Raw genomic sequence first — 23,115 nt, 5'->3', positions numbered from 1 at the left:
TGGTTGTATCAGTTTACATTCCCACAAACAATGGAAAAGAGCAGCTCCCCCCAGCTTTGCCAGCACTTATTATTGGTTGATTTCTTGATAATAACTATTCTTTCTGGAGTGAGATGGAATCTCAATGTTGTTTTATTTGTTTCTGTTTTTTTTTGTTTTTTGTTTTTTTTTTTTTGGTACTAGGGATTGAACTCAGGTCCTTGTGCTTGCGAGGCAGGCAGTGGAACCACTGAGCTAGATCCCCAGCCCTCAATGTTGTTTTATTTGTTTCTGTTTTTTTTTGTTTTTTGTTTTTTTTTTTTTTGGTACTAGGGATTGAACTCAGGTCCTTGTGCTTGCGAGGCAGGCAGTGGAACCACTGAGCTAGATCCCCAGCCCTCAATGTTGTTTTAACTTGTATGTCTCAAATGGCCAGTAATGTTGGACTATTTTTTCATGTATTTACTGGCTATCTGTACTCTACATCTGAGAAGTGCCTATTTCTTTCAAATGCCTATTTTTTAATTGAGTCTTTAAATCTGGGGCCTCTATTTTTGGGGGTTCTTTATTCTAGATATTAGTCCTTTATCTGAGAGTAGCTGGCAGAATTTTTTCCCCATTCTTCACTCTTGGTGATTTCCTTTGCTGTACAGCAGCTTTTTCTTTTCTTTTTTTTCTTTTTTTTTTGAGACAGGTTCTCACTACGTATTTGAAACTGACCTGGAACTCACTATGTAGCCCAGGCTGGTCTTGAATTCCCAGCGACCCTCCTGCCTCAGCCTCCCGAGTGCTGGGATTACAGGCGTGTGCCGCCACACCTGTCTGTACAGCAGCTTTTTAATTTGATGTTATCCATTTTATTGATTCTTGGTATTATTTCTTGTGCAACAAGGGTTCTGTTCAGGAAGTCTTTGCCTACCCCTGAGTCTTCAGGTACTTTATCTATTTTGTCTTCCACAGCATGAAGAGTTTATGTTCTAATATTTAGATCTACAGTCCATTTTGACTTTAGTTTAATGCATGGTGAAAGGTATAGATCTAGGTTCAGTCATTGGCATATGGATAGTCTTCCCAGCATCATTTATTGAAGAGGTGACTACTCTAGCTAAAGAATTTGGTCCCTTTGTCAAAGATAATATAGCTAAATGTGTCTGGTTTCTGCATCCTTTATTCTGTACCATTGATCCACAAATCTGTTTTGTTGTTTAGTCAATACCATGCTTTTCTTTTCTTTTAATCACTGTAGCTTTGTTGTATAACCTGAAAGTCTGGGATCATTATTCCCTCTACCTTGCCTGTATTTCCCAGAATTGCTATTGCTATTCTAGTTTTCTTGTGCTTTCATATAAATTTTAGGACTGCTTTCTCTTGTTCTGTGAGGAATGCTATTGGTAGTTTGATTGGGATTGCATTAAATCTGTGTAATGGTTTTTGGAAATACGGCTATTTTGACTATATTGGCTCTGCCTGTTCAGAAATGGGATCTTTTTCCATTTTCTGATATCCCTTTCCATCTCTTTTTTTCAGAGAGCTATAGTTTTTATTGTAGGGGGTCTTTCACTTTCTTAGGTTAATTTCTAAGTATTTCACTCTTCTTGATGCTACTGTGAGAGGTAGTATTTCCCTAATTTTCTCCCAATGAGTTTGTTATTGATATACAGGAATGCTGTTGATTTTTTGAGTGTTGACTTTATCTTCTGCTTTGCTACTGAATTTGGTTATTTTAGGAGTCTTTTGGTGGAGTTCTTGGGTCATCTATATAGAAGATCATGTCATCTTCAAGTAATGATAACTTCTTCCTTTCCTATCCATATTTCCTTTCTTTCTCTTGTCTAATGGCTCTAGCTGCTGTTTTCAACTATATTGGACAGGAGTGGTGATAGCGCACATCTTTATCTTATTCTTATGTTTAGAGGGAAAGCTTGCAGCTTCTCTCTGTTCAGTATTATGTTGGCCTTTGGTTTGTCAGAGATGACTTTTATCAGACTGAGATAAAGACCTTCTATTCCTATTTTCTTCTAAGTTTTTATCATGAGTGAAGGTTGGTTTTTGTCAAGTGCTTTTTCTATATCTATTGAGATGATTGTGTAATTTTTGTCCTTGCTTCTGTTTATGTGTTGCATTATCACCCTTGCATCCCTGGAATAAATCCTACTTGATCATGAAGCATAATATTTTTGATGATTTGCTGCATTCTGTTTGCCAGTGTCATATTCAGGACTTTTGCATCTTTGTTCATTAAAGAAACTGGCCTGTAGTTTGCTTTTTGTCTGTTTGTTTAGTTGGGTCCTTTTCTGGCTTTGGAATCCAAGTAGTGTAGGCTTCCAGGAATGACCGCATGTACTGTTTCCCTTTCAATTTCATTAAAAGTTGGAGGAGTATTTAGAGCTTCTCTAAAATTTTTGTAGAATGCAGCAGTGAATCTGTCAGCACCTGGGCTTTTCTTAATTGGTAGAGTATTTTTAATTACTTCTTCAATTTCACTGATATTGGATTATTCAGAATTTTTATATCTTATTGGTTCAGGTTTGTTAGGTCATATATATCTAGGAATTTGCCCATTTTCTTAATTTTCCATTTTATTAGAGTACAGGTTCTTAAAGTAGCAACAAATAATCTTCTGGATTTCAGCAGAATCCATTGTGATTTCACTTTTTTCATTTTTAATTGCATGAATTTCCTTCTTTTCGTTCCTTATTTTGGTAAGACTGGCTAAAAGTTTGTGTCTTTTGTTTAATCTTTCAAAGAACCAATTCTTTGCTTCATTGATTCATTGTACTTTATTTTTAGTCTCAATTTCATTAATTTCTGCTCTGACTTTTATAATTTCCTTCTTCATACTAGGTTTGCATTTGGATTGTTCTTGCTTTTCTAGGACCTTGAGGGGCATTATTAGGTTATTTATTTTCAGCTCACTTTGTTTTTCTGATGTGGGAATTCATTGTTATAATCTTCCCTCTTAGGACTGCTTTCATTGTGTTGCATAGGTTCTAGTGTTTTGTAGTGGCATTATAATTTGATTGTATAAGCTGTCTAATTTCTTCTTTAAGTTCATCTGTGATCCATAAATTCAAGAGTTATTAACTTTCATGTGTTTGCATAGTTTCTACAATATATTTTGCCATTAATTTCTCCTTTCATTGCACTACGATCCAATAATATGAATGGGATGATTTCTGTTCTTTTGCAGTTACTTAAACACGCTTTATGAGCTAGTATGTGGTCTACTTTGGAGAAAGTCCCATGCACTGCTGAGAAAAATGTGTATTCTGTTGTTGTTGGATGGAACACTCTATAGATACCTATTTAATCCATTTGCTCAAAGGTGTGGTTCAACTCTGATATTTATTTGTTGATTTTTTTTGCCTAGTTGATCTGTCCATTTGTGAATGGAATACTGAGTTCCCCTATTACAACTGTGTTGGTATTTATCTTATTTTTTAGGTCCATTAGTATTTGTTTTATGAAGTTGGGTACACTGGTATTTGGTGCATATATCTTTATAATTCTTAACTCTTCCTGTTGATTTGTTCCCTTAACCAATAAATAGTGACTTTCTTTGTCTCTTCCACTTTGAAATCCACTTTGTCTGTTTGAAATCTTCCAGTTTGAAATCAACTTTGAATTAGGACGAGTCCTACTTTTTTCTGCATTCCCATTGCATGGAATATTGTTTCCCATTGTTTGATTTTAAATCTGTGGGTTTCTTTTTTAATAAAATGTGTTTCTTTTTTGAGGCTTTTTTTTTTTTTTTTAGGTGTCTCACTATGTAGTCCAGGCTGGCTTTGAACTCATGGTGATTTTCCTACCTCAGCCTCCCAAGTGTTGGGATTACAGGTGTGCACCACCATGCCTGGCAAAATGTTTCTTTCTTTCTTTTTTGGTATGAGGGATTGAACTCGGGACCTGTGCTTGCAAGGCAGGCAGTAGAACCTCTGAGCTAAATTCCTGGCTCAATGTGTTTCTTATATTCTGCAAATTGTTGGGTTTGTTTCTTGATCCATTCTTCCAGTCTGTGTCTTTTGTTTGGAGGAATTGAGACCATTCACATTGAGAAATGTTACTGAGAGGTACTGACTTATTCCTGACATTCATTATTTTCCTGTTGATTTCCCTTTTCTTCCCTCTTTTGCTTAGCTGCTCATCCCACCATGTGTATTCATTTTTAAATTTATTGGCATTGTTGGCTTCATTTCTCTTTCTAAGATATCTTTGAGAATTTTTTTTGTGATGCTGGTTTGGTGCTCAAATATTTTTGCTTCTTGTCATGGAAATACAGTTTTACCTTGGTTCATGAATGTGGTTAATTCTTTCCACATTTCTGACTGCAAACAGAATTAGATGAGAACTGAATCAAGTTTCCCCATAAGGTCAACATTGAACCTAACTATTGAATGTGATTTAGTTCTTGTTTAATTCAGTTTGTGACCAGAATTGTGGAAAAATTAAGTTTGTGAATCAAGGTACCACTGTATCTCACTTCTCCAGCAATTTTAAAGGCGTTTTGCAGAATACATAAATCGGAGTTGGAAGTTGTTATCTTTTAGGGCTTGAAACACTTCACTCCAGGCCCTTTAATATTTCTATGGAGAAGTCTGTTGTAGTTCTAATGGCCTTTATGTGTGATTCGTTGCCTTTCTCAAACAGCTTTAAAGATTTTGTCTATGTGATGGATTCCTTCTCCCTGAAGGCCTCTGCAGACCCCCCACATTCACTATGTCTCTATAGATTCAGTCTTCAAGAGCCAGGGAGAATGCACAAATTTGCCTCTTCTTTTTTCTATATTGTCTTCTGCCTCTTCGATTTCTCTATAGGCTCCAATTTTCCGTCAGGTCCTTCCTGAATTCCAGGGATCCACTTCCCTCCTTGTTTTCTTGCCCAAGTTGTTATTTTCCAGTATCTGGATTCTGAATATTAGAGGATGAGTTGTTGTTGCTTACCACTCTGCCATTTGTGCATATTAATTTTATGATAAAAAATTTCAAGCATATACTAAAATAGAGATAATAGTATAATGGATGACATGCTTCCTCAGTACCCAGCTTCAAAAATCACCAGTAACCAATGTTTTTCACTATTACCAATGCTGCTTTAGATGTCGTCTCTGGACCAGCAAGATTAGTGTCATCTTGACTACTGTTAGAAATGTACAATCATTAGCCTGACCATGGGCAATTGAATAGAATATCTGAAGTAAAACCCCAGAATTTGTATTTTAATAATCTCTCCAGTTGATTTGTAGGTTGGCTAAGGGCTGAAAACCACTGATGTATATAAAACATCTCCTTCTCAGATTATAAAGGAAATCACAGATAGCACTCAGGTATATTATTTCATCTATAATTACTTTAATTTAAAAGTATAACCATATATCACTGTCACCTGAGAAAAGTTTTAACTGTAATTCCTTAACATCATCAAATATCCAGAATTTAAAATTTTCTCAGATTTTCATAATTTTTTTCCATGCTAGAGATCAGACTTAATAGTCTAGGCAAATATTTCATAATTTTTTAAAATAGTTGATTTGTTTGAATCAGTTTAAATGCTATCTGTACGCTGCATTAGACTGATGTTTCTCTTTATTGCCAATGATTTATTTTTTTAATACCAGGGATCAAACTCAGTACCTTGCACTTGCGAGGCAGGCATGGTGCCACTGAGCTAAATCCCCAGTCCTTGCCAATGATTTTTAAAAAATATCTTGTCAATTATATTCTGAAGAAACTGGGTCATTTGTCACATAATTTCCCACAATCAGGATTTTGCCAATTTTGTCATGTTCCTTTTTGCTTTATACAGTATTTATTGTAATGTGTTAAACCTACATCCTTTGACTTGAGGGGAGGACAGGAATATTTTATAGGTGGTGTTATTATTCCCTTCCCATTTTATCATGGCAGGAAACACTTCAGTATTTCTACTGTGAATGATTAGTGGGTTCAAGTACTGACAGCATGATCATCCAGTATAAAAGTTTCCCATTAGCCCTTTTTTACAAGTATATATTATAATGACTCTCCCAGTAACTTCCTAAAAGGATGTAGGGTGCTTACTTAGGCAGGATATTGAGACTGGGGAAAGAAAACATCATTTCAAGGAGCTTTTAGATCTAGATTCTGAGTCAACTTTGACAACTAAAAAGACTCAATATCCTCATGGCCTCACTGCTAGCTAGAGTTGGGGCTTACAGAAGAGGTAATGGGACACAAGTACAGTCTGGCTTACAGTGAATTCACTGGGTCTGCAGATCACTTGCCGATCCCTGAGTGTATAATTACACTAAACATCTTTGGCAGTTGAAGTATTGAGTACTCAGGCTGTTAGATAAGGGCCATCACAGGGAGAAGGACCAATTGGAAGCCTTCAAAATTATCTCCCACACCAGCCAAGACAGAAAGTAAAAAACAATATTGTGTCTCATGGCAGATGGTGATTAGTACTATGCTGGGCCCTACAGAGTGAGTACAGGCTATTCTGGCATGCTTAACCAAGTAGTAGTCCCAGCTGGACTTGCTGATACTTCTAGGAAGATCAGTGAGGCTTAGCACATGGTTTATAGATGTAAATTCTTTTATATTTCAGTTAGAAATGCGAGTAAATATTTTACAATTAATGTGGAGATGATATTTATTTTCAATTTTGTCCAAGGACTTTGTAAACTCTTTCACCCTGTACTGTAATATAGTCTGAAGAGATCTGAACTGTTTGCAAAACATACATTGGCATTTTACATTAATTACATACCGATTGGGCAGAATAAGAAAGAGGAGGCTTGCGTGCCAGAGGCCTTGGTAAGACAAATACATCCAGGGGTAGAAGATAAACTCCAGGAAAATCTAAGAATCTGATATTTGTATAAAATTTTCAGAGGTTCAGTGGCATGTGGAGACATCTCCTGCAGAGTAAAACACACATTTTGGTGTATTGTTTCTCCCACTATAATGGCGCACAATGCCTAGCAGGCCTCTTTGGGTTCTTGAAGCAACAAATTCCACACATAAGAATACTACTTTAGTTCATATCCTGGAAGATATGGAAGGCCACCAGCTCCAAGTGCAGCCTGGAACAGCAAAAGGGTCTGAAGCAGTCAGGGTAGAGTTTAGATCAACTCTCAAGGGGAGATCAATGGCCTCTGGGGTCCTGGACCAAGGCCATGCCATCTGCCTCAAAGGATTTTACTTCTTTTAAGAAACAGGCCCTGGTATGATACTGGGCCCTACTAAAGGCAGGAAGTTTGCCTACAGGGCACCAAATTATCATGTCTTTATAAGTGCTATCATGAGTTGAGTTCTGTTAGATATGCTCATATTGCTGCTGGGCCCATCAGCAGTTCAACATAATATGGGAAGGATGCACTCAAAAACCAAAGCTCAACAGGACCCGAGGGCATGAGTAAAATGCATAAAGTAGTGGCCCAGACATCTATATTATCACCCACCATGGTTGCACCAGCTCCCCTTTGTCAGTCCACACTGGCCATGGAGGAGGGGGAGGGAGGAGGCGGGGGGTACCTCAAGCTAGATTTTTAAGTTGGTTGTCTTGGTGGCCCTGAAACACACCAGAAAGGGAAAATCTTCCTCATGTTCAAGGTTTCAAGCTGTGTAACTGATGGTTAACTTTATGTGGAAGGAGACATGATCAGAATTCTGGAAGATAAGACTTGGAAGATTGAAGAGAAAGGTCTGGAACAGAGGTATGTAGCCAGAATTATTGAGAGTAGGCACAAAGAATGAAGAGTTGTGTATCACATGTCATCCGTGACAGTAAAGTACACCATGAAAAACAAACTGAAAAATCAAATAGACAAAAAGAGTCTACTGGTTGATGTTAGTCATGTCAATGTCATAACCCATACTCAAACTGGCTCAGTGGCATGTGAATAGAATGGCTTTGTGGAGATGGAGGCTATATGTGACCCAAACAGTGTGAATTCCCACTTTCCAATGACAATCTACACTTACTTCTTATTCCTGAGGGTAACTTGTTAGCAACTGAGGCCGATGCTGCATCCTCTGATATGGCATTAGTACTCGAGGAGATGAAACAAATGGCAGGTGAATGACACAGGCCATTATCCTTCTGAGGTGGCGAGCAGTTCACCCTGATACTACTGACTGGTTTGCCTTTCTAGCCTGCAGGGCCTCAGCCCACACCATCACACAGGGCTTCTCAAAGGCCTAATCCACAGCAGAATCAAAATGGGGGACTCCCAAATCAATTCATTGGCAGGCATGATAATCCAGAATAACGGCCCTATTGGAGACAAGGTAAAGAAACTCAGGGAACACATAGGAAAAAAAAAATGTAGATGAGACCTAGACTGGCTACACTCTCTGCCGGGATACTTTGACCAATGGCTTCCATGACTTCTTTTCCTGGGACCCTTCACTATTCTTTGCATAACCCTACTGTTTGGACCCTGTCTGTTCTGTTGTCTTCAAACTTTCTTGCAGGAATGCATGAGGGCATTTACCAACCAGACATTCATGGAACTCATCATGGCGGGGTATCAGCCACTGCAGCAGAGGGAAGAAGCCCCCACCTACCACTGCCCCCACCAGATCCAGTTTTAGCCCCAACGTTCGCCCCTTTGTCAGCTTGAATCAGCTCCAGAAGAAAAGACCTTCACCCAACAACCATAAAACAAAAGCCTGGAATGTAAGATTTCCCTTGCTTTAAGATGGCTGCTACATAAAATAGCAGCCTCCTCCTTCCCATAATGCTCTGTGCCATAAGATGGCTGCCACACGGAATAGCAGCCTCCATGTTAATATGGCTTTTCCCACCGAAGGACAGTCTTCTTCTTCCTAACATACCCCTCTTCCCACCAAGAAAGGTAACCTGATACTTGCTACATCCTAGCAACTAGTGATGTCACAAGCCCCTCCCAGTGATGTCACAGGCTCCTCCAATCCCTTAATACTACCTTACTCAATCAACTCCACCCCAGCTCAGGCTAACCCCAACCTGCTCCTGATCCAGACCTCCTTGTAAATTGTCCTTACAATAAAGGCTTGTAGTGATTCTGGTCCAAAAAACGAGGGACTCATTTCATAGTAAAGGTAGTGTGAATGTGAACCCATGATCCAGAACAGCCAGCCTGATTCAGTGCTGGGCAACCTACTGAAGATGCTGCTTAAGTGTTAGTTCAGAAGCAATACTGTGCAGGGCTGAAATGCCTTTCTTCAGTATGCAGTATGTACACCAAACCAGAAAACTTCAAAGGCATTGTCCCCTTATAGGAAGGATATTCTGGTCTAGTAATGAAGCAGAGAAAGAAGTGGCCCCACTTAACATCACTCCTACTGACTCACTTTGTGGTTTCTATTCTCACAACTCTGGGCTTTAAAAGTTTAGAAGTTCTGACCTCCAAAAGGGATGCATTTTTTTATCCTCAGGGGAAAAATGGCTTCTGTTTGGGCATTTTGGACTGTGGCCAAGCCCCAGCACAGAAGAGGAATCCCTATCTTGGCAGGAGTAATTGACCTAGACCAATAGGAAGCAAAGGGGCTGCTTTTATACAATGGGCAGTGGGAAATGTACATGGATCTTAGGCGGTCCACTTGGCAACTTCTTCATATTAACTGTAACTATGGAAAGACATGTGCAGCTGAGTAAAAAATGTGAATACTCATTCAGCCTAGGATGTTCAACTCATTTTGTTTTCTATGCTGGGTCTCAACTCTCAAGCCTCCTTTTCCAAAACTTCTTATACTTTATCCAACTTTAACTTGGTTTAAAAAAAAAAGGTGAAAAGGGAAAACATCAAAATAGTTACCTTGAGAGAAAGAGAACCTTCTGTGAAGATGATAGCTAGCTGAGTCTCCCAGAGCCATTCCTTGAGGGTTCACCACAGCGTTTATGCTACTGCCTTACCTTCTCTCAGCTGCTTCCTTCCAGTGGCGAGCACAGCAGTGGCACAAGAGCAGACCATGTCTGTCCAAACTGGGACCTCCTCAAAAGGGGGCCTTCATTGACCTGACCAAGCCATTCTCAGTTGTACTGCAGCTGAGGACTCTTCAACCTAATCCTTCCTCTTCTTATCACCTAGGTGTTGGGTTGGCACCACAATCTGAAAGCTCTCCCTGCCTACTGCTTCCTCTTCCCTATATATCAACAGCCCTGTCCCCCATCAATATTTTACATGTCTAATTCTGTCTGGTCTGCTTCTACCATTGCCGGGTCCTGACTAAAGTCCAATGAACTGCAAGATGTCTAGCATTCCTGGAGTCTCCTTTAACTACTGATAGCACTGCTCCAATCTTGTGGCAACTAATGGTATCTGCAAAGACTTCTAAAATGTTTCTGTTGAGAACCACTCAGAGCATAATCAGAGCATGTGGAATTTCAGGAGATAAACCAAATGGCACACAGAAGTTTGCTGTTCTCTCTCTCTAATTCCTGTCTACTCATCCTCTAATCTAATTCTTGTACTTAAACTGAAACTGATAAATTTGAACAGTGGGTTGTATGTAAGTATACAAGAGGCCATAGAGCCTGAGGATTTAGAAAAAAATTCAAGTGATCATGTTCTGAAAGTGAAGCTAGAAAATGAAAGCAGTATATGGTAACTAAAAATAGCCATCTGTATAAATAACCTACCTTGGAATTGGCAGTGAACATATTATTTTTATGATTAGAGTACTTTCCAAGTTTCCATTGAGTCACACAGGGCTTCAAGAAGACATTTGTTGAAAAGTGGAGGTACTGTGGAATGATAAGTAGTAGGTAGTGTTATTTAAGAAAAAAAACAATAATTTTAGTGGTTTGCTTGATAAGTACACATGTAACTTTAATAATTTTTTACTTTTAATTGCATAACTATTTATCCAATATGTGCATTGACTGCCTACTCTGGGCAGAAAGACCAAGAACATATTATCTGAAGCATGCATTTTCAAAGGGTATGTTTTACTCCTAAGGGAGAAAAAAAATGGTTTGGGGGGCAAAAACCTTTAGCTATTACAATGCCTTGTGGCCTACCAAAGAACCACAGTACAGAAACAGATATATAATATATCTGGGGTTTAGCATTTCATAAGCACATAAAGGGGAGAGTACTAGGAAGAAAGTATCTAAAATGGTTCCTGAGGGGGAATCAATTAGGAAACTAACACTGAGAAACCTGGTCAAGAGAGAGAGAGAGAGAGAGAGAGAGAGAGAGACACTAAGGGTAAAGGATGAAAAAGAACCAGAGAGAAAAGTAGAATGATGAAAGAGCATTAGGAAGTGAAGAGACAAGAAAAATGGAAGGTATGTTAAATTTTGAGACAAAAATAGTTTTGTCTACCACTGAGCCATATGACATATAACTTCTTTTCCTTGACATTCTGAAATACAGCTTATTCCTCTTACATTATTTCTGGCTCTGACAACAAAGTATTAAATGTGAAAAGCTATGGAATTGCTTTTTGGAATGCCTGTTCTTTATTAAAAGAATTCCTATATCCTAAAACACTATATTTTCTGCTCAAATTTTCCAATTATGCTCACTTTTTCTCATTTAAAACTTTAACTTATTAAACAATGTCCTTACTGGATTCCTCAAGACCTCACCATTCTTTATTTCTATGATGAGAATATTTTTTTAGATTGACAAAGTTGAAGACTTTAACTTTATAGCACTTATTCATTTGATATGCTACAGTAGACTGTCATTTTTTATTGTTTAAGCACTACAAAGGCTTTTCTAAAGTGGGAACTTATTCCTTATGACCATGTTCTGTCGGCTCTTAGTATCCATGTGAGAGGACACTATCTTCTATATGAGGAATCCATCCAATGACATATCCAGTGTAAGAGGAATAAGCTGTATTTCAGAATGTCAAGGAAAAAATTCTATGTCATATGGCTTAGTGGTCCCTCCCCTGTGGGAACCAAAATCAATGGATGCTCAAGTCCCTTGTATAAAATGGTCTAACATTTGCACATAACCTAGGTATATCCTCTTATGTACTTTAAAATTGCATTTACAACATTTAATGATATAGTTTGGATCTTAGGTAGGCCCAAAGATTTACAAAGCCTTGGTTTGTGAGCATAATTCATTCTGGAAGCATGCATGTAATCCAAAGTACTTGTATATCAAAGTGAATTTCCGTATAAGAAATAATAGAAACTCAGATGATTTATTTCACAACCCCAAAATATTCATATAAAATGATTATAATACTGTAACATAACACAAAATATAAAGAAAAATAAATTAACCTGTACTTATCTTTGCAAACCTTCATGACTGGTGTGAGGGACAAGAGAAAGAGGATTCTTGTGTAGGGTGACTTTCACTATCACTAATGGAATCACTGGTAACTATGGGCTCAACAGAATCTTCTTTTCATTTGGCTTTAATGAGGAACCGACCCAATGATACTTTTGTCTCCTTTTGAGGATTTTGCAGAAATACGACATTGCATTGTCATTAACAGATTCATTGTTTGAACTGCTACAATCTTATTTTGCATTGTGTCCCACATTTTACACCTAATCTCATTTGAAGTGAGGGATTCCTCTGCTTTTCTCTCTTCCTCTGCAGTTGAGATCCCCTCCATACCTCTTGTTGTAGAGAGATTATCACCCACAATCCTAAACAGAAGGGGAGGGGGAGGGGAGGGGGAGAGGGAGAGAGACACAGAAAGAACCATTCGCTCAGTTGTGATCATGTGATGTTTGGCATCATATACTACTTATGTTGCAAGACACTGCTCATTAATCAAGTTAAAATTTATTAGAAATGTTTGTCTTGCAGAATACTCACAGAACACATTTCTTGCAATCTAAGGTTTTACTGTATGGTAAAGTCTTGCTCTCCTGCATGTTGGGAGGTGATGGAAACTTTAAGGGAGGGCAGCTTGTGGAAGGTCATTAGGTTTGTGCCTTTGAAGGGAATAGTAGAACCCCTAACTCTCCTTGTTTCTCTTTTGCTTCAGAGGCATGAGGTGAGGGATATTGCTCCACTATTCCACTCCCTGCCATGATGTACTGCCTTACTGTAGGGCAAAAAGCAACAGGGCAACTAATCATGGACTGAAATCTCCAAAACTATGAGTTAAAATATACCTATTCTTTTTATAAGTTGACCATCTTAAGTATTTGTTATGGTAACAGGAAGCTAACATATACTATTTGATATAATGTAAGTGCTACATAAATGGTTGTTATACTCTACTGTTTAGGGAACAAGAAAAAGAACATGTGTAGCACAGACATATTGTTTTTCCAGAATATTTTCCATGTTGCAATTGGTTGAACCCATGGATGTGGATCCTATGGATGTAGAATCCATGGACACAGAGGCCTGACTGTATTGTACTTCCCTTTGCTCTGAGCCTGTGCACACCAAACAGCTTTACTAATCAGTTTTCTTAGGAATCTTAATAACAAGAAGGGAGTGACCTTGCTAACAGTCATTCATATTTCAGTGAAAGAAAAGGTGTAATTTCTATTAACACTTTTTCTTGAGGCAAGATCTCACTGTATAGTTCAGGCTGGCCTTGAACTCAGTATGTAGCCCAGGCTGGCCTGGAATTCATGGTGACTCTCCTGCCTCAGCCTCCCGAGTGCTTGGATTACAAGTGTTCATCACTACACCTGGCTAGCTCTTTTAAATATGTTGAAAATTGCAGTGAATGTGTAAGTCTAAAAATTACAGTAAATGACATAGTATGGCTAATTCCTTTCACTGTGAACATATTCTTGCCGCTTTCCAAAGCAGTTTTGGAAGTCTTCTTTTGTGAGTATCTTTAGTTGCAGTGTCGTGGCTGCCTTGATGTCCTGAATCAGTTCAAAATGTTTGCTATACATGGTCATTTTGATCTTGGGGAGGATGCAGAAGTTGAAAAGTGCCAGATCCAGTGAATAAGGTGGATGAGAAGGTACCATAATGTTTTCACAAGCCTGCCTTTCCTTTCAGTGGCACCCAGCGGCAGCATTCACTGTATTTTTGATCACACATCATGAAGACAGTGTTGGGATCTTAATGTCTTCCAATCTATGAAAATGAAATGTATTTCCATTTACAGATGGTCCTTACAGTGGGGTTGTATGCTGAAAAATGCATCATAAATTGAAAATGCATTTGATACACTTAATCCAGTGAGCTTTAAATGTGCTCAGAACCCTTAATCTTCAGTTGGGCAAAATTTAACATACTAACACAAAGTTTGCTTTATAATGCTGAATGTATTGAATATCTCCTGTAATTTATTAAATACTAAGACTAAAAAAGCAGAATTGTATGAGCACTCACCATTGACAACACAGCTGAAAGCACGTTGTACTGAAGGATATTTGAAATATTTTACTAAAATTAGTTGCTGGATAATGGTGATGCTACCAAAAGGTCATCAGTTTGTCTTCTGGTGAGGCTTGAGAATAGAAGGTAGAAGGTACTGGGGATTGCCACGTCTTGATGGTGTAGAAGGCATGATGTTCTTTAGAAAGATACCAAATTTTGACATAACAGTTTGTTTCTTCTTTTCATTATGTGTTTCTTTTCATTTTCTTTGCAGTACCGGGGATCAAACTCAGAATCTTGCACTTGCAAGGCAGGCGCAGTGCCACTCAATTAAATGCCCAGCCCATGTATTTCTTTCAAGTAAGCAAAAAACATCCTGGATCTGTCAACTCTTTTGAGTATCTTGCAATTGATTTTTATTTATTTGAACATCTGTACAATATTAAAAATAGTATTAAATGCCTTAGCTTCTACTTCACCAGCTTCTTTGCTGTGAAATTTTTTTGGTATAACTCAGGTATCACTATTCCTCTGACCCAGCATTTTTATTTTTTTCTTTCTCCAGTTTGATCAGCTGCTCAGTGGAAATATTTTCAACTTTTATTTTGTTTTGTTTTGTTTTTTGAGACAAGGTCTCACTATGTAGTTGAGACTAACCTGGAATTCACTATGTAGCCCAGGCTGGTCTCTAACTCACAATGATCTTCCTGCCTCAGCCTCCTGAGTGCTGGGATTACAGGTGTGCGCCACCACACCAGGTGAAATATTTTCAACTTAATGACAAGCCCATGAATGTCTTCTTTACCAGTGTCAAATTAAAGTTGTTTCACAAGCACTACCCCTTACTCTTTTAACAACAGCAGAATTGTTGTTAAAGTCCTGAATGTGTTCACATGTCTTCATAACTTTCTTTTCAAATGCCACTCATGCATTGCTGTGTGACTTATTTCCTTCCTGTAGTAATATACTAGATGGCATTTAGAATGTTAAAAACCTTTCTAAAACTCTTGGAGTATTCAGTCAGATTCAGTCGCTTCAATAGTCTGTGAAAACATCTGGCAAAAATAGTATGCTATGAACATAGCTATTGTAGCTTGGACCATTGGTTGACCACATGCCATTGTGTTTAGTGGCAAATACAGAACTTCTACATCAGGATGCATATCCCCAGTGTGTTTTGGAAGCCCCAGAGCATTGCGTAAAATCAGAATAATCTTGAATATGCGTTTCTGTTTCTCTTCTCTGTGAATATAACAGTTCAAAACCCAGGATTCAGACAATACTGATGCCACCCCAGACTTTCTTGTGGTGACAAAATGGGAAGTGGCAAATTAGAAGAGGATTGAATTTGAACCCTTCAACCCCAAAGCAGCAGGATATGGCTTTGAATGTCTTGAATCCTGGCACTGTTTTGGACTCTTGATGAATGTATGTATGGTGCAGCATGTACTTCCAGAATAGGCTTGATTCACTGACATTAAACTTTTATCCTGGCAAAAACTTTTCATCCACAGTTATCCTATGCAGCAATGCCTTCAGATTTGGAGCTTTTACCATTGGCAGTTGCTGCTTTACTGTTGACTCCTACAATATGAAATTCATGCCATCTTTTGAAGAACTTGAGTCACTCATAACTCAATACAAAAGTTTTCATGTATGTAAGGTCATTGGCACACTCTTGTAGTAAATAAAAAGAACTTTTTTGTTTGTTTGTTTTTTGAGACAGGGTCTCACTATGTAGTTGAGACTGACTGGAACTATGTAGCCCAGACTGGTCTTGAATTCACAGTGATCCTCCTGGCTCAGCCTCCTGAGTGCCGAGATTACAGGCGTGTGCCACCATGCCTGGCTAAAAAGAATTTCTTGCCTTACCCTGGATCATCAACAGGCTAAGTGGCATATACGTTTGTGGCTGGTCTTTCACCCAGGTGACAAGTAATTTTTCCACATCATCAGTAGGCCTAGCCCTTTTCTTTATGATGATGGTGGATTTAACTCATGCTGATGATTTCGCTGCTCCACTCATTCACTTCTTCATGGGTGTTGTCCATTGCAAAAGCCAGTTCATGTGCAGAGGCCACTACTGGCTTCTTTTCATTCAGTGCTGCACAATTAATTATTCTGAGTGTCATGTCAAGTGTTACAATTGTCTCCGCCCACTCCGTTTTTGTTTTCAGTACTATAGATTGAACCCAGGGCCCTCAGACAGAGCCACATCTCCAGATTTTTATATTTTTCCTCTTCTTCCTCTTCTCCACCTCCTCTTTTATTTTGAGACAGGGTCTCACTAGGTCACCCAGATTAGGATTGAATTTATGATCCTCCTGCCTGAGTCTCCCAGGGTGCTGGGATTATAGGTGTGTACCACACCTAGATCTTCTTCTGCTTATCAGATGCAGGAGCCATAGTATGCACTTTGTAGACAAGACAGGATACGAAAACACCATATTCCAAAAATTGCACCCAGCATAGTACACTGAAGTATCAGTTGTTTGCCATCATGATCACATGACTGACTGGGAACTTGGCATGTGGTCTGTCTAGTATCATACCACATATTGCTATTGTAGGAAAAGATCAAAATTCAAAACTTTTTTTTGTTTCTGAGACAGGTTCTTGTTAGGTAGTTCAGGCTGGCCTTGTACTATGTAGCCCATGCTGAAATTGAACTCATGGCAATTCTCCTGCCTCTGCTTCAGCCTCCTGAATGCCAAAATTCAAAACCTGAAGGACAATTTCTCCTGAATGTGTATCACTTTCATGACATTTTCAAGTTAAAAAAAAAAAGATGTTAACCAAATTGGGAACTGTTTATGTATACTTGAATATCTTTTGGCAATGTTTTGTAGTTTGCATTGTAATAGTCTTTCACCTACTTGGATAATTCTTAAGCATTTCATTTTTTTTCTTCATGCTATTATAAATGAAATTTTTTTCAGTGTTTGGGGATCAAATCTAGGGATTTGTCTAGGGTAGGCCAGTATTCTACCAGTGAGCTACAGCATTAGCCCAGTGGAATTGTTTTTGGAGTTTTTTTTCAAATTGTTATGATATAGAAGTGCAATTGGTTTTTGTGTTTACTTTGTATTCTGCTACTTTGCTGAATTCACTTACCCTGTCTTAGTTTTGTTGAATCTTCAGGGTTTTCTACATAAGATCATAACTTTTGCAGAGAGAAACACTTTTTAATATCTATTAGTCATGTGTGTATCTTTCATGAATGCACTTTTCATGTCTTTGCTATGAGTTTAAATGAGCTATGAATAATTTTTATTATCTTATAGTTCTTTATATATTCTTGATCGAAGTCCTCTGCCAGATATATGTATGGCAAATAGTTCCCAGTTTGGAGTTTAAGATAATTAAAACAGAAATTTTAACTTTCATGTAATCAATGTTCTTTTTACTAGTATCTTTTATATCTCATGTAAGATATATTTTTCTACTACAAGATTATGAAGATACTTTCATATTTTCTTCCAGCAGTTTTATAGACTGGGCTTTATGTCAGGACTATGATCTGTCTTGAATTAATTTCTATGTACGGAGAAAAAAGGGTTGAAGTTCCTCTTTTTTCTTGTCTTCTTTTAAAATACACATCCATTGTTTGCTCAGGCTGGGATCAAACTTAAGATGCTCCTGCCTCAGTCTCCTGGAGTGCTGGTATTGCACCATGTCTGGCTGATAAACATTCCTTTTTAGAAGCTCTGAAATTGATCAATGTCTTGTTCTTTCTAAAAGTTGTTGTGGCTAATCTAGGTTCTTTGTATTTTCATATACATTTTAGAATTGTCTATGTATTCAGTAAACCAAAGCCTGCTGGCTTTTTTCTTTCAATAGTAACTGCATTGGATCTATAAATCAATTTAGGAAGAACAGAGAGCTTAATGATATTAACTTTTCCCATTTATGAATATACTTGTCCATTTATCTAAGTCTTTTAAAATTTCCTTCAATGTTGTTTTATGGTGTTTTCAATGTAGTGGACTCGTACATCCTTAAGTTTATTCCTGGCTTTCTGATATTTTTGTAGACAGCAATGCAGAGTTTTACAATTTTGTTTCCTGAGTGTCCTTATATATTTGTTGACCTTGTATCCTATGACTTGCTAAATTAACTTGATCTAGTGGTTTTATATATCTTACAGGCTTTGTTAGGTATACAGTCATGTTTATGAAGTTTTTCTTTCAAAATTTTGATAGTTTTCCTATCATAAAATTCAGTTTAATTTATGTATAATTCAGTGACTTTTAGTATCTGCTCAGTGGCACACAACCATGTCACTATACAGTTCCAAAATGTTTTAATCACTCTAAATATAAACCCACTTATTAGCAGTCTCTATTGCCCCAATATACAGCCTTAACAATCACCAATCAACTCTTTTCCCCTATGGATTTGCCTATTTTGGACATTTCATATAAATAGGATCATACAGTATGTGGCTTTCACTTAACATATAACATGTTTAAGTTTCATTAACATAGCATGGTTCCTTCCTTTTTTTTAATTGAGTTTATTGGTACAATCTAGCTATACCATACAGTTACATTCATCATTGGGATTCTGTACCTTTACATAATAGGTCTTGATTCTCATTTTTCCCCTTGTCCCTGCCCTCCCTTCACCCCCTCCTCCCCTCCCCATTTACAAACACTTCATTTCCATTTTTTCAGTTTCTCATATTTTTTTCCTCTCCCTTATTACTTTTCCATGGTTCCTTCCTTTTAATGCTGAGTGATATTCCATTGTATGGCTATAGTACTATTTGGTTATTCATTTGTTGCTTGATGGGTATTTGTACTGTTTCTACTTTTTGGTTGTCATCAATACTGCAGCTATGAACATCTGTGTAAAGATTTTTATGTCAATATGTTTCTAGTTCACATGGGTATATATCTAGGAGTGGAATTTTGGGGTCATATGGTAACCATATGTGTAATCTCTCAGGGAATGCCAAATTATTCCCAAAGCAGCTGCATCGCTTTACATTCTTTTCACTAGGTTATGAGGATTCTCATTTCTCCAGTGTGAACACTTGTAACTGTCTTTCGATTACAAATGATACAGTAAAGCAGTATCTCGTTGTGCTTCTGATTTGCATTTCCCTAATGATGAATCATGCTGAACATCTTTTCACACTACTGTCATTTGTGTATTTTCTTTGGAGATGTTCTTTAGTCCATGTTAAACTGGCTCTTCATTGTTGAATTATAAGGCTTCTTCATATATTCTGAACACTGTACTCTTACATGATCCCTAAAATAGTTTATCCTATCCAGGGCAGATGTCTTATCACTTTCTTGATAAGTGTTTTTTGAAGCCTAAATTGTTTTGATTTTGATGAAATGCAATTTATTTTCCCCCCTTTGGTTGTTTCCTCTTTTTAGTGTCACCTCTAAGAAATTAGTGCCTAATTTAAGGTCATGAAATTTATGGTTATTATTTTCCTAAGAGTTTCATAGTTTTAGCTCTTAACAGTGGATTTTAAAAAAATAGTACTGGGAATTGAACCCAGGGTTAACACTGGAGCTGCATCACTACATCTTTTTTAATTTGCAATACCAGTCTATGTTGCCCAGATTGGCCTTGATCCTATTTCAGCTTTCTGAGTAGCTGGGATTACATGTGTGTATCATCACATTCAGCTCCTTTGTTGTTGGGTGTTGGGTATTTGTCTCAGTAACAGGAAATTCATTAGAGACATCGGTCTGTAATTTTCTTGTAAAACATTCTTAATAGCAGAATCATGCTGACCTCACGAAATGAGATAATAGTGTTTCTTACTGTTCTATTATCTGAAAGAGTAGATTGGTACACTATCTTACATGTCTGAAAAAACTCATAGGTGTAGTCACCTGAGCCTAGATTTCTTTTGTGGTAAATTTATTTTTCTTACAAATTCAATTTCATAAATAGATACTGGGTTATTTAGATTTTTTTTCCACCTGTGTCAGTTTGTTTTTATTTTGGTGGTACTGGGGATCAAACCTAGGACCAAGCACACGCATTGAGCTATACTACTAGTTCTCATGTTAGTTTTGGTAATTGTATTTTTTAGAAAGCTGTGTATTTCGCTTAAATTGCTGAATTTACTGACATAAAATTCTTCGTGGTATCCCTTTAATATTTATATAATCTCAGAATTTTCATTAAAGGGTAAATTTCTGTACACTATAATGAATCAAGAAAAAAGAAATGTGTATCATACAGAACAAAAAGGATATATGTATGTGAATGTTAATATAAAGCAGGGAAAATAATCCAGGGGTGGAAAGGAATTATATGATAGTACGACAAATATTATTTGAGGCACATGGAGAACACATAAGAAGAAAGGACATGAGTTCAATTAAGAGAATCAAGATGGCCAACTAGTGAGTTAGCTGGCTTATCTACAGATAAATATTATCAAATTTATAGCAAAAGAAAAGGCCAAGACTCAGATCCCCAAGTTACCTACCTGTAAAGGCCTGCAGTTAATTGGCTCTTCTTTTCCTGGCACAGCTTTTTAATTAAAAATAAAACTCTTCATAAGAAAGGAAAACAAACTCACCTAAACAAGGTAGAAAATTTCAAAAAATAAACTTCGATTTTGACATTCTTCCAAATCTTTTTGTACACACACACACACACACACATACACACTCATATACATGTATCTACATATACATGTGCTATGTATGCTCATCTGTAGGCTGCTTTTTTCTTAGGGAAAACCCAGCATGTATTATTATTATTATTTTTTTTTCCTGGTACTGGGGATTGAATTCAGGACCTTGTGCTTGCCAGGCAGGCACAGTGCCACTGAGCTAAATCCCTGCACCCCAGCCTATATTCTGTGGACATATTTTGATATAAACACAATTTAAAAACGCTTTTAATGGGTTGAGTATTTCATCATATGCAGGCACCCTGATTTTTGTGTTCTACTGATGTTAACTTCTAAAAGCATTTATATTACATAAAAAAGTCATGGCAAACAAAATCCTTATGCATCTCTCATTTTTCTTTTCCTTCATGCCTAAGAAATGAGATTTTTGGGGCAAATACTAATGCATATTTTAAATTTTGGTAAACAAGATTGTACCAATTTCATCTTCAGACCAATACTACACAGTAGGTATTCCCACATGCACACCAATACTGATAGACAAAAAAGATGTTTGGAAATTGTACATCTTTTCATTTATCAATTGGGTGTTTTTCTTGGCTTAGGAATATCCTATTGATAACTCTTTCCAGTTTTTATTATTTGGGGCATTTCAGGTTTTTTTTTTTTTTTTTAAACAGGGTCTCACTGTGTAGCCCAAGCTGACCCCAAATTCATTATCCTCATGCCTCAAACTCTAGAGTGCTGGGATTACAGGTATGTGCCACCATGCCCAGCTTCTTTAATAATTGTTTTTTTGGGGGTTCGGTTCTAGGGATTGAACTCAGGACCTTGAGCTTGCCAGGCAAGTGTGGCACCACTGAGCCACATCTCAGACCTTTGGGACATTCAGGTTTTTAACTGATTTTGTAAGAACTCTTTGTATACTAAGAATACTTTTTTTCTTTTATTGCAAATGATGCACAGTTTTTAACTTTGTAGGCAAGTTACAATCTTCATATGTTTAAATTTATAATTTTTTTCCTTTTAGTTTCTAGTTCTTGTTTCATACTTGGAAAATCCTAGGTAACCTCAAGAATACTATTGCATTCACCTTGTCTTCCACCTTTAGTTTCATTTGGTAACACATCTAGCATTTATTCTGGTGTGAGAAATAAGACAGACTAAAAGCTTTTCACTGATTAGTCATTTCGCTGATGATCTCACTGAGCACAGATTTACAATGTAGTTTACTGGTTACTAAGAGTGTTGGAGATGTCTAGCTTCAACATTTTTAAGTAATGGCTCTGGGAAACTGTACAATATAGAAACAATTGTACTTTCATTATAGAGTTGGAAAGGGGCAGATAATCAGAAAAAGTGCTTCAGCACTCGATGCCTAAGTTCTTACTAGATGTGAGCTTTTATTATCAATACTAAACACACAAATAGCATTTTATTTCTGGACACTATTCTGTGTATATATCTGTCACATCTCATTTATAAAATCTTTCTAGTAACACTAACCTTCCTTTCTGATGGTCTTTTCTTTCAACAAAATATCACATTGCATTTGTTTTTTCTAAAGGACCTGAATATAGTAACTTGCCAAGTAAAAATAAAGTGTGATTTAAACAGTGAAAATCACAACTCAAACATAAACAAAGGCACTGAACAAATGTGGAAGAGAGGGTGCCTGTTTCCCTTACCATCTATTCTGAAAGAGTACATCCTTCAATATATGTTCCTTTGGTTACAAATATTACTGTCAAAGCTGGTGCCCTTCCACCTCTACAGCCCGAAGACAAGTAGTTGTCCGAGTAGGCCGAGTAGGCCCTGAGATTTGGAGCAGGAGTGATTTCCTCCTGGGTCCTGGTCCTGACTCCGGGCTCTCTTATGACGAACTGAGCCCTTTGAGGACTGATGCCCCAGGGCTGGCATGGGGAAGAGACGAGTTGGGAGCTGGAAAACATGCCAGACAGGAGACGGCAGACGGACAGAAGTGGCCGGACCATTATCCTCGAAGTCTTCAGACAAGGAGGGGCTCGGGACGCGCGGCAGACGACCGGAGATGCCTCGTTCTGCGGCCCCAACAGGAAACAGTTTCTTGCTCCGAGGAGCGTCGCTCAGGCTCCTGGAGGTGAGGACTTCCAGTTCCCCTGGGCAGCCTCCCTTTGGCTGTTTGCGCGCCTCCCGCCTCCAACGGCTCCCCGAGCGGCGCGCGGGGCTCTGTGACGTCACGTAAGGGCGGGACTTCCGGTCTCCGCGCGCCACAGAGTCTCAGGGCCCTGCGCTTCGGCCTCGG

This window comes from Fukomys damarensis, unplaced genomic scaffold (genome assembly GCF_012274545.1).
Source record: "Fukomys damarensis isolate Sample0158 unplaced genomic scaffold, DMR_v1.0_HiC HiC_scaffold_15, whole genome shotgun sequence".
NCBI lineage: Eukaryota > Metazoa > Chordata > Mammalia > Rodentia > Bathyergidae > Fukomys > Fukomys damarensis.
Note: the sequence above shows the minus strand (reverse complement) of the source record.